This window comes from Pristiophorus japonicus, chromosome 16 (assembly GCF_044704955.1).
Source record: "Pristiophorus japonicus isolate sPriJap1 chromosome 16, sPriJap1.hap1, whole genome shotgun sequence".
Classification (NCBI taxonomy): Eukaryota; Metazoa; Chordata; class Chondrichthyes; family Pristiophoridae; genus Pristiophorus; species Pristiophorus japonicus.
In genome coordinates this window covers 82,651,109-82,667,443 of record NC_091992.1, presented here as the reverse complement: position 1 = coordinate 82,667,443, position 16,335 = coordinate 82,651,109, and the positions used below count along the sequence as shown (strand labels likewise).

Sequence of the window (16,335 nt, the reverse complement as noted above, 5' to 3'; positions counted from 1 at the left end):
ACAGCAGACAAGAAGTACATGTGCGACATAGAGCAGGAAATGAAATTGCATCTGGAGATAAGGGAGTTGGGCTGGGGTGAGGTAGAAGGGGATTTCTCACTTTTTGACCCAATTTATATTTTAACTTGGCTAGCAGAAAGTTTTATTAAATGCGCTATTGCAATAAATAGGATGGGGGGGAACCAAAATATAATTGTAAAACTTATAATGAAGCTGATTTCTTGGACAATCAAAATAAACCTATTCAATTCCTCTTGTAACTTATAACAGTCTTTAACTAATTTATTATTGAATTATTGTTGGTGAAATTATAACTGCTAATCTGCTTCATACCAAAGTACATAGTGACAATAGTGAATCAGCAATTTAGTTATAAACTCTGAGCCTGAATCCTTTGGTGTTGTCCCTTTATATATAAATCTCACAGTAATACATGTGGTGCTATAGTCCAGCTGATATGATGTGATTATTTTATTGTTTTATTACTGTAGCCGTGATGCAGTCAAAGCTATCTTAATTTTCTTTAAAAAAAGGTATTTCAGCTCTGAAATCAGATACACAAGTAAGAGTTCGAATCGAAACAAATCACATCGTACAAGCCTGCGGGATGGTCGACATAAATGCAAGATTATGACAAAATGCACAAGTCACCACTTCGCAGCCCAGCACACACAGCAATCCAGTTTGAAAGCAGGGGGCCGTGATCTAGAACAAAGAGTTTGTGATTTGAACAGAAGTAGTTAGAGAGCTACATTATATTTTCGCGTTTATATTATATCCGCAGAGATAACCACACGTTTTTAAAATCCTTGTATGCAAAGAACCAAAGTGCAAAAAAAAATCATCAAAACATTACCTCTCACCAAGGCTCATCAATGAAGGCTGGAGGAGGATCAGACTTTTACTTCCAAGGGTGGAAGAAATGTGAGCATTGCCCCGCGGCCTAGGTCGGGGTGGATCAGCGAGGGCACGGCTCTGCCTGGCCCCCTCTGAACGTCTGGCTGCGGTGGTTTAAAATCAACATCGCGCTACAATGGCCAGTCCACATGGAGAAAGGGGTTTGTTCCAAACAAAGGGAAGCGCCGCCCGTCACAAGCCAACCCTGGCTCCCGGCCGCCTGTAAAACTCCCGCTTCACACACTCGCCACAAACACAGCGTTTAATAAAAAATAAATCTCTCCCTCCCCTCCCTTAACACACACAACCACACCAAGGCGGAGCCACACACGCTCGCTGACTCACTCACTCCAGTCCCAGGCTGTGTAGGCCGCCGCTAGGCCTCGCGGTGTTTGGGAACAAAGGACGGGAAGTGCCGAGCGGGGAGGCAGGGCCCGGCTCGGCCGACGTTCCCTTCCCTTCACTATTGGGCAAAGGTTTTTTTTTGGGGGGGGGAGTCTTTTCCCCCCCCACCCACACACACTCTTTTACCTGAAGCCACCCTGCTTTAGCGCTGTGTAAGCCGGGCGGTGCGGCTGTCACTCAGGCCGGCGGTCTCCCCGGCAACGGCGAGGGCGGCTGTCAATCAGGCGGCGGTCGCCATGGCAGCGACAGGCTCGGCCTGCTGTTCCTGCTTTGCTGGTGTTGCTGCTGGTGGTGACAATGATTGGCGTGCAGTGAGAAATGCAGAGTTTCAAACTTCTAACACAATCAGCCGCTCCATTGCACACTATTTCTGACTGTGCTTCATATCCAACTGGGTCATTTTCCGGTTGGCAAACGGTAACTAGTGGGGTCCCGCAGGGATCGGTGCCGGGGCCTCAACTATTTACAGTCTATATTAGTGACTTGGATGAAGGGACCGAGTGTAATGTAGCCAAGTTTGCTGATGATACAGAGATGGGTGGGAAAGAAAATTGTGAGGAGGACACAAACAATCTGCATAGGGATATAGACAGGCTAAGTGAGTGGACAAAAATTTGGCAGATAGAAAAATAGAAAATAGGTGCAGGAGCAGGCCATTTGGCCCTTCGAGCCTGCACCACCATTCAATATGATCATGGCTGATCATGCAACTTCAGATGGACTATAATGTGGGAAAATGTGAGGTTATCCACGTTGGTAGGAGAAATAAAAAAGCAAATTATTATTTAAATGGGGAGCAATTTCAAAATGCAAGAGTACAGAGGGACCTGGGTGTTCTTGTATATGAAATACAAAAAGTTAGCATGCAGGTACAGCAAGACATCAGGAAGGCAAATGAAATGTTGGCCTTTATTGCAGTGGGAATGGAGTATAAAACTAAGGAAGTCCTGCTACAACCGTACAGGGTATTTGTGAGGCCACACCTAGAGTACTGTGTGCAGTTTTGGTCTCCTTATTTAAGGGGGGATATACTTGCATTGGAGGCAATTCAGAGAATGTTCACATTGATCCCTGAGATGAAGGGGTTGACTTATGAAGCAAGGTTGAGCAGGTTGCGCCTATATGCATTGGAGTTTAGAAGAGTGAGAGGTGATCTTATTGAAACATATAAGATACTGAGGGGGCTCAACAAGGTAGATGTAGAGAGGATGTTTCCACTCGTGGGGGAATCTAAAACTAGCGGGCAGAGTTTAAGAATAAGGAGCCACCCATTTAGAACTGAGACGAGGAGAAATTTCTTCTCTCAGAGGGTCGTAAATCTGTGGAATTCTCTGCCCGAGAGAGCTGTGGAGGCTGGGTCGTTGAATATATTTAAGGTGGAAATAGACAGATTTTTGAATGATAAGCAAGTGAAGGGTTATGGAGAGTGGGCAGGGAAGTGGAGCTGAGCCCAAGATTAGATCAGCCATGATCTTATTAAATGGCGGAGCAGGCTCGAGGGGAAAAATGGCCCACTCCTGCTCCTATTTCTTATGTTCTTACGTTCTTAAATGAAAAGCTTGTGAAAAAACCAGACCCACCTAATTTCAGTCAGACTCCATCCTCAAATGTTCCACCTGTTACATATTTTACAAATGAAAGGGAGATGGGTGCATCAAATAGGACAAAGTGGACATCCCAACACTGGTATGGAACAAGGTGGAACTGACAACCCTGCAAAAAAAAAGTTCAATATTACAGTTGGCATGCTCTGTTTAGTGTTACAGGTACAGCATCCGCAATCCAAAGTTCCAAAAACCAGAATGTTCCAAAAACCAGACACCGTGCAGCTCGCACAAGTCGACGTCCGGAATCCAGAAATCTGTTCCGAAAACCGGATATTTTTTTCACAATAATGATCTAAATGGTATAAAATGAAAGTGGTAAAATTTCAGAAATGGATATTTGGTATTCTGATCAGTATTCTGTAAATAATACCCCCCCCCCCCCCCACACGCACAGACACACACCAAAACAAAATTGCAAAAAACAAAAAATAAATGATCACAAAACATTCACGAGACACTTATTTATCTAATCGCTGTAAAAGAATTAAAAAATAAAAACTTTAACTTACCTTTTTTGCAGGTCTTCATACCTACTGCTGTTCCAAGGAATGCAAAGCAGGTTTTTCCTGGCCGTTTTTTTTCTTCCTAACTACGGGTGCGCTGTGAGCTAAATTTTTGGTGACATCATGGCGGTCCGCTCCCTAGCGGTACTTAAAAACCGCTGGCGCAAGATTTATCCGAATCAATAGTAATCCAAAACAAGGTTAAGCATAATAAAATGATTTTTTTTAAATCACCCCTGCAGCCGCTGTCCTTGCCCTTATCTGATTTTGAATCACCCACAGCCACTGTCCCTGTCTCCGAAATCCAGAAATAGCCGAAACTCGGCTCAGGAGTTTCCGGATTCGGGACTTCGGATTTCGTCTCCGAAATCCGAAAAAAACCAAAAACCGAATGGCCTCGGTCCCGAGGATTCCGGATTTCAAAAGTTGTACTTGTATAAAACATTTCTTCCAACAGCATGAGTTAGATTAATGATAAATCTTGATTAAAACATGATTTTAAACATATGAAGCTACGGGTATTTTTTTTTAAGGAGTGACCTGATCAAAATACAATTGTATTTTAAACTGAAATATGTGTCACACCGAATAAGGAAACTAGATTCAAGGACGAAGAAGCCTGCTGATTGCAGATACTCTATTACCTTCACAGTTCTTTATTGAGATAGGTGAAGGGCCAAGATCAGTGCTGCAGAACACTACCAAGGTCTGCTTTTGCTGTTTTTATGCAAACAGTGTATCATTTGAGGATTCAAAAATTACTATCTGACTTGGGATGCTTTCAGTTAAATTATAAAAAGACCCCCAAAAAATCAGTGACTTACTGCCTGACTGTGCCAAATTAATAATTATTAACAATGTTGTTAATCTAATGCTTATGTCTTGCAAGAAGTAACTGTTCCAATACAAATAAAATTATTTATCCATCATCAAATTATTTTTATGGGTCAACTTAATAAAGTATTCTGAATTTTCAAATAAGTTGTGAATTTTCAAGAACGTCAAATTAAAATTTGTCAAACAAAATCATTTCAACAAATTAAAAGTGAAATAAAGAGAAAAATTTACCTTCACAGATCCTGCGGGGAGAAAGGGGAAGTTGATCACTGGGATAAATATAAGAAAATACAGAAAGTTGTTAAAAGTGTGAGCAGAGGGGCAAACAGGGACCTAGAAAAAATATAGTGACAATAATCATTTTAAAAATCTTTCAGTACCACAACAGTAAAAGGGCAGTCAGACAAGAGATGAACACCTTAAAATATGTAAAACAGGCTTGAAAATGAAGATGAGTGCAAAATAGTAAATAGTTTGAATAATTACTTCCTCCAAGTATTTATATGAGCAACATAGCACTCCCAAATGGAGTTAACCTAAGCAAAATCAAGTTTTTAATATTAATGAGATAGAAGTCCCAGGCAGGTTAAAAAGGGCTCAAAACAAATAAATCTCCAAAAATATATGACATTTATTCCAGAGTGCTAAGGGAGACTAAGCTGGAGCGAGCAGAGAAGTGGAAGGGAAGCAGGGAAGCCACGATCTTATTAAATGGCGGAGCAGGCTCGAGGTGTCAAATGGCCTACTCCTGCTCTTATTTCTTGTGTTCTTGAAGCACTGACAATTATTATGAGGGAGTGAATGGACACTGGGGAAGTATCGGTAGACTGGAAACATGCCAAGGACAAAACTGAAAGAGACACAGAAGTCTCTTTTAGGAGGCTCAACACTCAACATATCCAGCTGATGCAGATCAGCAATTAACAAAGCCAACAGAATACTGAATTGTGTAGCCAAAACAATGGAATACAAGTCAGAAGAACTCATGTCCAAATTATACAGGCCACTGACTCCACAGCTACCTGGACTACACTTCCTCCCACCCCGCATCCGGTAAGGATTCCATTCCATTCTCCCAGTTTCTCCGTCTCCGTCGCATCTGCTCTGACGACGCCACCTTCCACAGTAATGCCTCTGATATGTCTTTCTTTTTCCTCAACCGAGGTTTCCCCTCCGCCGTGGTTAACATGGCCCTCGACCGTGTCCGTTCTATTTCTCGCACCTCTGCTCTCACCCCTTCCCCTCCCTCTCAGAACCATGACAGGGTTCCCCTTGTCCCCACTTTTCACCCACCAGCCTCCACGTTCAACGGATCATCCTCTGCCATTTCTGCCACATCCAGCATGATCCCACCACCAATCACATCTTCCCCTCCCCTCTCAGCATTCCGAAGGGACCGCTCCCTCCGCAACACCCTGGTTCATTCTGCAGTTACCCCCAGCACGGCACCTTCCCGTGCAAGTGCAGGAGATGCATCACCTGCCCTTTTACTTCCTCCCATCCCACTGTCCAGGTGAAATAGCGATTTACTTGTACATCTTTCAATTTAGTATATGATGTGGTCTCCTCTACATTGGAGAGATCAAGTGTAAATTGGGTGACCGCTTTGCGGAGCACCTCCGTTCAGTCCGTAAGCATGACCCCGAGCTTCTGGTTGCCTGTCACTTTAATTCCCCGCTCCACTGCCATTCCGCAATCTCCGTCCTTGGCCTCCTACATTGTATCAATGAAGCTCAACACAAGCTCGAGGAACAGCACCTCAGCATTCAGGCACTTTACGGCCTTCTGGACTCAACATCGAGTACAACAATTTCAGACTATAACCTCTGACCATATTTAGCTCCCCTTCGTACTTTTTTAAACTGCCCCCTCCCAATATTATGTAAAAAAAATGATCTTTATCTCCCATGGCAGCTGGTAGTTATTCCACCATTCACACCCTATCTAAACTAACCTTTTTCTAACTTCTGCCATTACCATCTCAAGTCGGCCCATCATCCCTTTTGTCTCTATAATCTCTCCTGTCTTCCAGCGTATCACATACCTTCCCTTTTGTTTTTTCCTCCCCTCCCCCTTTCAGTGCTCCTTAAGAATCTGTTCATTTCAAACATTCGCCAGTTCTGACGAAGGGTCATCGACCTGAAACGTTAACTCTGTTTTTCTCTTCACAGATGCTGCTTGACCCTCTGAGATTACCAGCATTTTCTGTTTTTATTTCAGGTTCCAGCATCCACAGTATTTTATTTTTGTACAGTGTTCTGGTCAGACTCGGGAGGTGCGAGGAGGAGCGGCCTATAAAAGGCCCAACGCATCGGAGAGGCTCGGGAGTTCGTGGAGACGTGCTTGTGCAGCTGCAGCAGGGAGAGAAGGCAAAATAGAAGCAGAAAGAAATCGAAAGGTGACGTCACAGCCAAGGGGGGTAAGTGATTGGCTGGTGATTGGTAAGTAGTTTTTGGTTTTCTTTTCTGTATCAGTAAGTAACCTTTAACATTGTTGTTGCCAATTTAAGTTAATCTAAGGGTTAAGTCATGGCAGGAGAGCTCGGACACGTGTTATGCTCCTCCTGTACTATGTGGGAAGTCCGGTGCCCCTGACGACTACATATGCGGGAAGTGTATCCGCCTCCAGCTCCTGACGGACTGCATTGCGGAACTGGAGCTGCGGGTGGATTCACTCTGGAGCATGCACGATGCTGAGAATGATGTGAATAGCATGTTAAGTGAGTTGGTCTTACTGCAGGTAAAGGGCCCACAGGCAGATAGTAAATTGGTGACCAGCAGGAAGAGCAGTGCAAGGAAGGTAGTGCAGGGGTCCCCTGCAGTCATCCCCCTGCAAAACAGATACACCGCTTTGGGTACTGTTGAGGGGGATGACTCATCAGGGGAGAGCAGCAGCAGCCAGGTTCATGGCACCGTGGATGGCTCTGCTGCACAGGAGGGCAGGAAAAAGAATGGGAGAGCAATAGTGATAGGGGATTCAATTGTAAGGTGAATAGATCGGCGTTTCTGCGGCCGCAACCGAGATTCCAGGATGGTATGTTGCCTCCCTGGTGCAAGGGTCAAGGATGTCTCGGAGGGTGAACAGCCAGTAGTTGTGGTACATATAGGTACCAACGATATAGGTAAAAAATGGGATGAAGTTCTACGAGATGAATTTAAGGAGCTAGGAGTTAAATTAAAAAGTAGGACCTCAAAGGTAGTAATCTCAGGATTGCTACTGATGCCACGTGCTAGTCAGAGTAGGAATCGCAGGATAGCTCAGATGATACGTGGCTTGAGCAGTGGTGCAGAAGGGAGGGATTCAAATTCCTGGGGCATTGGAACTGGTTCTGGGGGAGGTGGGACCAGTACAAACCGGATGGTCTGCACCTGGGCAGGACCGGAACCAATGTCGTAGGGGGAGTGTTTGCTAGTGCTGTTGGGGAGGAGTTAACTAATATGGCAGGGGGATGGGAAGCTATGCAGGGAGACAGAGGGAAATAAAATGGAGACAGAAGCAAAAGATAGAAAGGAGAATCGTAAAAGTGGAGGGCAGAGAAATCCAAGGCAAAAAACAAAAAGGGCCATATTACAGCAAAATTCTAAAGGGGCAAAGTGTGTTCGAAAGACAAGCCTGAAGGCTCTGTGCCTCAATGCGAGGAGTATTCGGAATAAGGTGGACAAATTAATTGCGCAGATAGCAGTTAACGGATACGATGTAGTTGGCATCACGGAGACATGGCTCCAGGGTGACCAAGGCTGGGAACTCAACATCCAGGGGTATTCACCATTTAGGAAGGATAGACAGAAAGGAAAAGGAGGCGGGGCGGCGTTGCTGGTTAAAGAGGAAATTAATGCAATAGAAAGGAGGGACATTAGCCTGGTTGATGTGGAATCGGTATGGGTGGAGCTGCGGAATTCCAAAGGGCAGAAAACGCTAGTAGGAGTTGTGTATAGACCACCAAATAGTAGTAGTGAGGTTGGGGACAGCATCAAACAAGAAATAAGGGATGTGTGCAATAAAGGTACAGCAGTTATCATGGGCGACTTTAATCTACATATTGATTGGGCGAACCAAACTGGTAGCAATGCGGTGGAAGAGGATTTCCTGGAGTGTATTAGGGATGGTTTTCTAGACCAATATGTCGAGGAACCAACTAGAGAGCTGGCTATACTCGACTGGGTGATGTGTAATGAGAAGGAACTAATTCGCAATCTTGTTGTGCGAGGCCCCTTGGGGAAGAGTGACCATAATATGGTAGAATTCTTTATTAAGGTGGAGAGTGACACAGGAAACTAGGGTCCTGAACGTAAGGAAAGGTAACTTCGACGGCATGAGGCGTGAGTTGGCTAGAATAGACTGGCAAAGGATACTTAAAGGGTTGACGGTGGATAAGCAATGGCAAACATTTAAAGATCACATGGATGAACTTCAGCAATTGTACATCCCTGTCTGGAGTAAAAATAAAACGGGGAAGGTGGCTCAACCATGGCTAACAGGGGAAATTAAGGATAGTGTTAAAGCCAAGGAAGAGGCATATAATTTGGCTAGAAAAAGCAACAAACCTGAGGACTGGAAGAAATTTAGAATTCAGCAGTGAAAGACTAAGGGCTTAATTAAGAGGGGGGAAAGTAGAGTACGAGAGGAAGCTTGCAGGGAACATAAAAACTGACTGCAAAAGCTTCTATAAATATGTGAAGAGAAAAAGATTAGTGAAGACAAACGTAGGTCCCTTGCAGTCAGATTCAGGTGAATTTATAATGGGGAATAAAGAAATGGCAGACCAATTGAACAAATGCTTTGGTTCTGTCTTCACAAAGGAAGACACAAATAACCTTCCGATTGTACTAGGGGACAGTAGGTCCAGTGAGAAGGAGGTACTGAAGGATATCCTTATTAGGCGGGAAATTGTGTTCGGGAAATTGATGGGATTGAAGGCCGATAAATCCCCGGGGCCTGATCGTCTGCATCCCAGAGTACTTAAGAAAGTAGTCCTAGAAATAGTGGATGCATTGGTGATCATTTTCCAACAGTCTATTGACTCTGGATCAGTTCCTATGGACTGGAAGGTAGCTAATGTGACACCACTTTTTAAAAAAGGAGGGAGAGAGAAAATGGGTAATTATAGACCGGTTAGCCTGACATCAGTAGTGGGGAAAATGTTGGAATCAATCATTAAGGATGAAATAGCAGCGCATTTGGAAAGCAGTGACAGGATCGGACCAAGTCAGCATGGATTTATGAAAGGGAAATCATGCTTGACGAATCTTCTGGAATTTTTTGAGGATGTAACTAGCAGAGTGGACAAGGGAGAACCAGTGGATGTGGTGTATTTGGACTTTCAAAAGGCTTTTGACAAGGTCCCGCACAAGAGATTGGTGTGCAAAATCAAAGCACATGGTATTGGGGGTAATGTACTGTCATGGATAGAGAACTGGTTGGCAGACAGGAAGCAGAGAGTCAGGATAAACGGATCCTTTTCAGAATGGCAGGCAGTGACTAGTGGAGTGCCGCAGGGCTCAGTGCTGGGACCCCAGCTCTGTACAATATACATTAACGATTTAGATGAAGGAATTGAGTGTAATATCTCCAAGTTTGCGAATGACACTAAACTGGGTGGCGGTGTGAGCTGTGAGGAGGATGCTAAGAGGCTGAAGGTTGACTTGAACAGGTTAGGTGATTGGGCAAATGCATGGCAGCTGCAGTATAATGTGGATAAATGTGAGGTTATCCATTTTGGGGGCAAAAATACGAAGGCAGAATATTATCTGGATGGCGGCAGATTAGGAAAAGGGGAGGTGCAACGCGATCTGGGTGTCATGGTTCATCAGTCACTGAAAGTGGGCATGCAGGTACAACAGGCGGTGATGAAGGCAAATGGTATGTTGGCCTTCATAGCTAGGGGATTTGAATATAGGAGCAAGGAGGTCTTACTGCAGTTGTACAGGGCCTTGGTGAGGCCTCACCTGGAATATTGTGTACAGTTTTGGTCTCCTAATCTGAGGAAGGACGTTCTTGCTATTGAGGGAGTGCAGCGAAGGTTCACCAAACTGATTCCAGGGATGGCTGGACTGTCATATGAGGAGAGACTGGATCAACTGGACCTTTATTCATTGGAGTTTAGAAGGATGAGAGGGGATCTCATAGAAATGTATAAGATTCTGATGGGACTGGACGGGTTAGATGCGGGAAGAATGTTCCCAATGTTGGACAAGTTCAGAACCAGGGGACATAGTCTTAGGATAAGGGGTAGGCCATTTAGGACTGAGATGAGGAGAAGCTTCTTCACTCAGAGAGTTGTTAACCTGTGGAATTCCCTGCCGCAGAGAGTTGTTGATGCCAGTTCATTGGATATATTCAAGAGGGAGTTAGATATGGCCCTTACGGCTAAAGGGATCAAGGGGTATGGAGAGAAAGCAGGAAAGGGGTAGTGAGGGAATGATCAGCCATGATCTTATTGAATGGCGGTGCAGGCTCGAAGGGCCGAATGGCCTACTCCTGCACCTATTTTCTATGTTTCTATGTTTCTATGACTGTACCTTGGGTATTCTGCCCAGTTCTGATCACTGAGACACAAGGGTGACACTCAAGCATCAGAAAAAGTGAATAGATGAATAAAGATGAGATGAATGCCCTTCCTCATCCATAATCATCACGTGATCTTGCCAACATTAAACACTGACAAGTACAGGTCCCCATTAGCAAACCTTAAACATTCACTCCCTCACCATCGTGACTGCGATGTGTACCATCTACAAGGTGCACTGTCAAGGCTTCTTCAACCTCCCAAAACCCATGACCTCTACCACCTAGAAGAATAAGGGCAGCAGGCACATGGGAACACCACCACCTCAAAGTTCCCCTCCAAGTCACACAACATTCTGACTTGGAAATATATCACCATTCCTTCATCGTCGTTGGGTCAAAATCCAGGAACTTCCTCCCTAACAGCACTGTGGGAGTACCTTCACCACACGGACTGCAGCGGTTCAAGAAGGCAGCTCACCACCAGCTTCTCAAGGGCAATTAGGGATGGGCAATAACTGCTGGCCTTGCCAACGACACCCACATCCAATGAACAAATTTTAAAAAATTAATCCATTGGTTGTCGATGGGATCCTGGGGGTCTATGAGAGAATCCTAGGAGATACATGAGATAATCAGATTCCAACCATTTGCATGCACAAGCTCAGTATCAGCAGAGATTATTCTATATTTCTTCAGTATTCTTTGCTATTAGTTCTGTCATTGTATACAAATAAAAAAATATTTTCTGTAATCATATCCCTGTTTCATTTTTGGAAGTAAACACTGTATGCCAGAATTTAGGACAGAGGGTCATCTTTGGGAATATGTCAATACCTGCAGTCCCATCCCCCCAAAGTAAAGTTTAAAACCACTGCATTAGAAAGATAATACACTACCACAATCTGCTTATATGGTCTCCTATCTTTGACTGAAATTTTCTCATATGAGTAATTATTCTAGCTGGTATGAAAGTTTTCATGCATCACCCTTGGCTTCCCAATAGGTCAGTGAGTTTATCAAGAATGTTTCCGAGTAATAGTGGGGGCGATTTTAACCCAACTCACTCAGCAGAATACTGGCGGGTGGACAGTTAAAATCCCCCTGGCTCTTGCCTGTCTGCAAGCCGCCATGATCGCAACATCTGCAATTTTTACCTGCTCTCCTGAGCAGGCAGCAAGGACAGGCGCCCAGAACCAACAGGATCCTTCTTTATATATGCATATTGCGGCCCGATGACATCATTGAGACTCGATTGTAATTTTAACTGAGTACGGAATCCATCTGGGGTTAAAATCCTTGTAGGTTTGATCCGTGTTCATAGAATCATAAAAAATTTACAGCACGGAAGGAGGTCATTTCAGCCCAGCGTGTCCACGCCGGCCGACAAAGAGCTATCCAGCCTAATCCCACTTTCCAGCTCTTGGTCCGAGGCCCTATAGGTCACAGCTCTTCAAGTGCCTATCCAAGTACTTTTTAAATGTGTTGAGGGTTTTTGCCTCTACCACCCTTTCAGGCAGTGAGTTCCAGACGCCCCCACCCTCTGGGTGGAGACATTTCCCCTCAAGTCCCCTCTAAACCTCCTACCAATTACTTTAAACCTATGCCTCCTGATTGTTGACCCACTCGGCTAAGGGAAATAGGTCCTTCCTATCCACTCTATCTAGGCCCCTCATAATTTTATACACATCAATAAGGTCTCCCCTCAGCCTCCTCTGTTCCAAAGAAAACAAACACAACCTATCCAATTTTTCCTCATAGCTAAAATTATCCAGTCCAGGCAACATCCTCACAAATCTCCTCTGTACCCTCTCTAGTGCAATCACATCGTTCCTGTAATGTGATGACCAGAACTGCACGCAGTACTCTAGCTGTGGCCTAACTGGCGTTTTATTTTTTTTTCAAAAATCTGCTTTATTCATATAAAATTTTCACAATACATTGGAAAATAGCTCAGTACTTTGCGGTCAGCAATTCCATACAATTCATTTGGATGCTGACAGCAGTTCCATACAATGCACTACCGTGCATTTCATTTCAATTGTGCAGTTTAGTACAATCCGTAAATCACGTTACATGTAGTACTGTGCAAATAAGGGTATTACATGGAGCAGCTGAAAACAGGTTTACATTACATTCCAGGATACATTTCAATACCAATCACGAATCTCATTACATGTAGCACTATGCAGATGAATGCAGTACACGGAACGGATGGGGATACATTTACATTTCTTTACAAGTTACTAAACAGTGCAGAGACTTTCATTATATATGGCACAACACAGGTGGTTTTCAGTATATGGTGCTCTATGTATACAAGCAGATTAACAATTACAGCTCGAGGGGGGTCTGATTCCATCCCCTGGGTTTACCATGGCGGAAGGGCCTTAAACTGTGGCTCTTCCCCATCGTGCCTTTGCGGTGGCTGCACCAATCTTTAGTGCGTTCCTCAGCACGTACTCCTGGACTGTGGATTCTGCCAGTCTGCAACATTCGGCCATGGACATCTCCTTGCTCTGATGTTTTATATACTTCAAGCATAACCTCCCTTGGCTAATAAAGGCAAGTATTCCGTATGCCTTCTTAACCACCTTATCTACCTGGCCTGCCTTCAGCGATCTGTGGACATGCACTCCAAGGTCCCTTTGTTCCTCTACACTTCTCAGTGTCCTACCATTTAATGTGTATTCCCTTGCCATGTTAGCCCTCCCCAAATGCAGTACCTCATACTTCTCCAGATTGAATTCCATTTGCCACTGTTCTGCCCACCTAACCAGTTCATTCATATCTTCCTGCAGTCTATAGCTTTCTTCTTCATTATCAACCACACAGCCGATTTTAGTATCATCTGCAAACTTCTTAAATATACCTCCTACATTCAAGTCTAAATCATCCATATATACCACAAAAAGCAAGGGACCTAGTACTGAGCCCTGTGGAACCCCACTGAAAACAGCCTGCCTCTGAGCCAATTTTTTAATCCAACTTGCCAGTTTGCCCTGGATCCCATGGGCTTTTACTTTTGTGACCAGTCTGCCATGTGGGACCTTATCAAAAGTCTTGCTAAAATCCATATACACTACATCAAACGCACTACCCTCATTGATCCTCCTTATTACCTCCTCAAAAAATACAATCAAGTTAGTCAGGCAGTGTTCTGTGCCGAGGTAGCTGATCTCAGCTATGGCGATGTTAGGAGTGCTACAATTGCTCCTGAGATAGGTAGGGGGAAATTCATCAGGGCTCCTGCTCCTTACTCCTATTTAGTAACCCTGCTGAAAATGCAACTGTGTGGATGTTGGTCAAGATTTGGATTGGTCTTGATTGTAATACTCCACACCCAAGGTCAAACAGCTTGCTGGCATTCATTGTGTTCAGACGGGAATAAGGTATCATTGGGGCAAGGTAACAGAGGGCATCTAGCAACTGTGGTACAGTACCGCAGTAAGAGTTAGTACCTGCAACAGAGAGGGTAAAATTGGTGGGAACTGATTAAAAGAACACATCTAGCAGCTCAAAACTGGGCATCCATGAGGCGTTGTGGGCCATCAGTAGCAGCAGAATTATATTCCAGCACAACTGGCATATCCCTTGCTCTACCATTACCATCAAGCCAGGGGACCAACCCGGGTTCAATGAGGAGGGCAGAAGAGCATGCCAGGAGCAGCACCAGGCGTACCTAAAAATGAGGTACCGACCTGGGGAGGCAACATGCTAGACAGCAGAAGCAGCATGCTATAGACAGAGCTAAGTGATCCCACAATCCATGGATCAGATCAAAGCTCTGCAGTCCTGCAACATCCAGTTGTGAATGATGGTGGATAATTAAACAACCAGTGGGAGGAGGAGGCTCCATGTATATCCCCATCCTCAATGATGGTGGAGCCCAGCACGCAAGTACAAAAGACAAGGCTAAAGCATTTGCAACCATCTTCAGCCAGAAGTGCCGAGAGGATGATCCATATCAGCCTCCTCCTGAGGTCCCTACCCTCACAGAAGCCAGTCTTCAACCAATTAGATTCACTCCACGTGATTTCAAGAAACGGCTGAGCGTACTGGATACAGCAAAGGCTATGGGCTCCAACAACATCCCGGCTGTCGTGCTGAAGACTTGTGTTCCAGAACTAGCCATGCCTCTAGCTAACCTGTTCCAGTACAGCTACAACAGTGGCATCTACCCGACAATGTGGAAAACTACCCAAGTATGTCCTGTCCACAAAAAGCAAGACAACTCCAATCTAGCCAATTACGGCCCCATCAGTCTACTTTCAATCATCAGCAAAGTGATGGAAGGTGTCGTCGACAGCACCATCAAGTGGCACTTACTCACCAACAGCCTTCTTAATGATGCTCAGTTTGGGTTCCACCAGGACCACTCAGCTGAAGACCTCATTATAGCTTTGGTCCAAACATGGATAAAAGAGCTGAATTCCAGAGGTGAGGTGAGAGTGACTGCCCATGCTATCAAGGCAACACTTGACCAAGTATGTCATCAAGGAGCTCTAGTAAAATTGAAATCAGGGGGTAAGCTCTCCACTGGCTGGAGTCATACCTAGCACAGAAGAAGTTGGTTGTGGTTGTTGGAGGTCAATTATCTCAGCCCGAGGACATCGCTGCAGGAATTCTTCAAGGCAATATCGTAGACCCAACCATCCTCAGCTGATTCATCAATGACCTTCCCTCTATCATAAGGTCAGAAATGGAGATGTTCGCTGATGATTGCAGTGTTCAGTGCCATTCGCAAATGTTTCTTGTTTCTCCAAGCTCTTAATATGCCATCCTACACCCTCTTTCTCCTCCTGACATTAAAATCAAAATTCGTTGCACAGTTTCCTACTCAAACTCCTTCTTTCCCAAGTCCTTAGAACAGTGGGAACTCCTTACTTCCCTTGGTCTTGTCTTCTTCCTACAATCAGAAGCCTTTTACAACCCACGCTTATCACGGCTGCCACCGAATCACTTTTTTCCGAGGCATCTTGTCTGCTCTGTTGCTCCTTCCAGCATTGGTAACTGATAGGCCTTGGCCCTTCATACTGGATTTCTTAATTAATATAGACATGTTTGAATTTCAGAATTGCAGTACACCTGTATGTGTAGCAATAGGCATAGAACATGACAATATTTCTCAGCTTCTAACTTTGAACTCTTTTAGATTTTAAGATTATCAAACTAGGAGTAGTATTGTGGTATGGAGAAGCATCCACCAAGAAATAAATAGAGATTACACAGGCACATTTTACATTGGGCCCAAACAGCCAAGGTAAACTTTCAGTACAGGTTGGGCTAGAAACACTGTAATGTATGTACATAAGGTCTGCCCACCACCAGGGGGCACTACCATCGGAGGTCCTAGGATCACAGGTACACTCGTGCTGTGCCCAGTATATAACCTGAACTTCACCTTTGTATCCTCACTTCTGGAAGCCATTAAAGACTGACCAGTTCATTGTATGGAGTTCATTGTATCTTTTCATACATCACAACTGGCGACGAGGCAAATACGAACCCATGCAAAAGTATGGCGAGCACAGCATGATCGAGTAATGTTGGAATTCTTGAGAGATTCAATGAGGGAGAGG

The 16,335-nt window shown here is 44.5% G+C and overlaps 1 protein-coding gene across 5 annotated transcripts in view; it reads right to left on the bottom strand.

Moving 5' to 3' along the window:
• Positions 1–1,489, bottom strand: part of LOC139226624 (serine-rich adhesin for platelets) — a 45,843-nt gene extending 44,354 nt beyond the window's left edge. For 3 of the 5 annotated variants that reach the window (XM_070857507.1, XM_070857505.1, XM_070857506.1), the window contains exon 1: positions 857–1,467. The gene's annotated coding sequence lies outside the window, so the exon portion shown is untranslated. Of the gene's footprint in view, positions 1–856 lie in introns of all 5 variants that reach the window. The other 2 variants (XM_070857508.1, XM_070857509.1) reach the window with 2 other exon arrangements.
• Between the last annotated feature and the right edge of the window lie 14,846 nt (positions 1,490–16,335).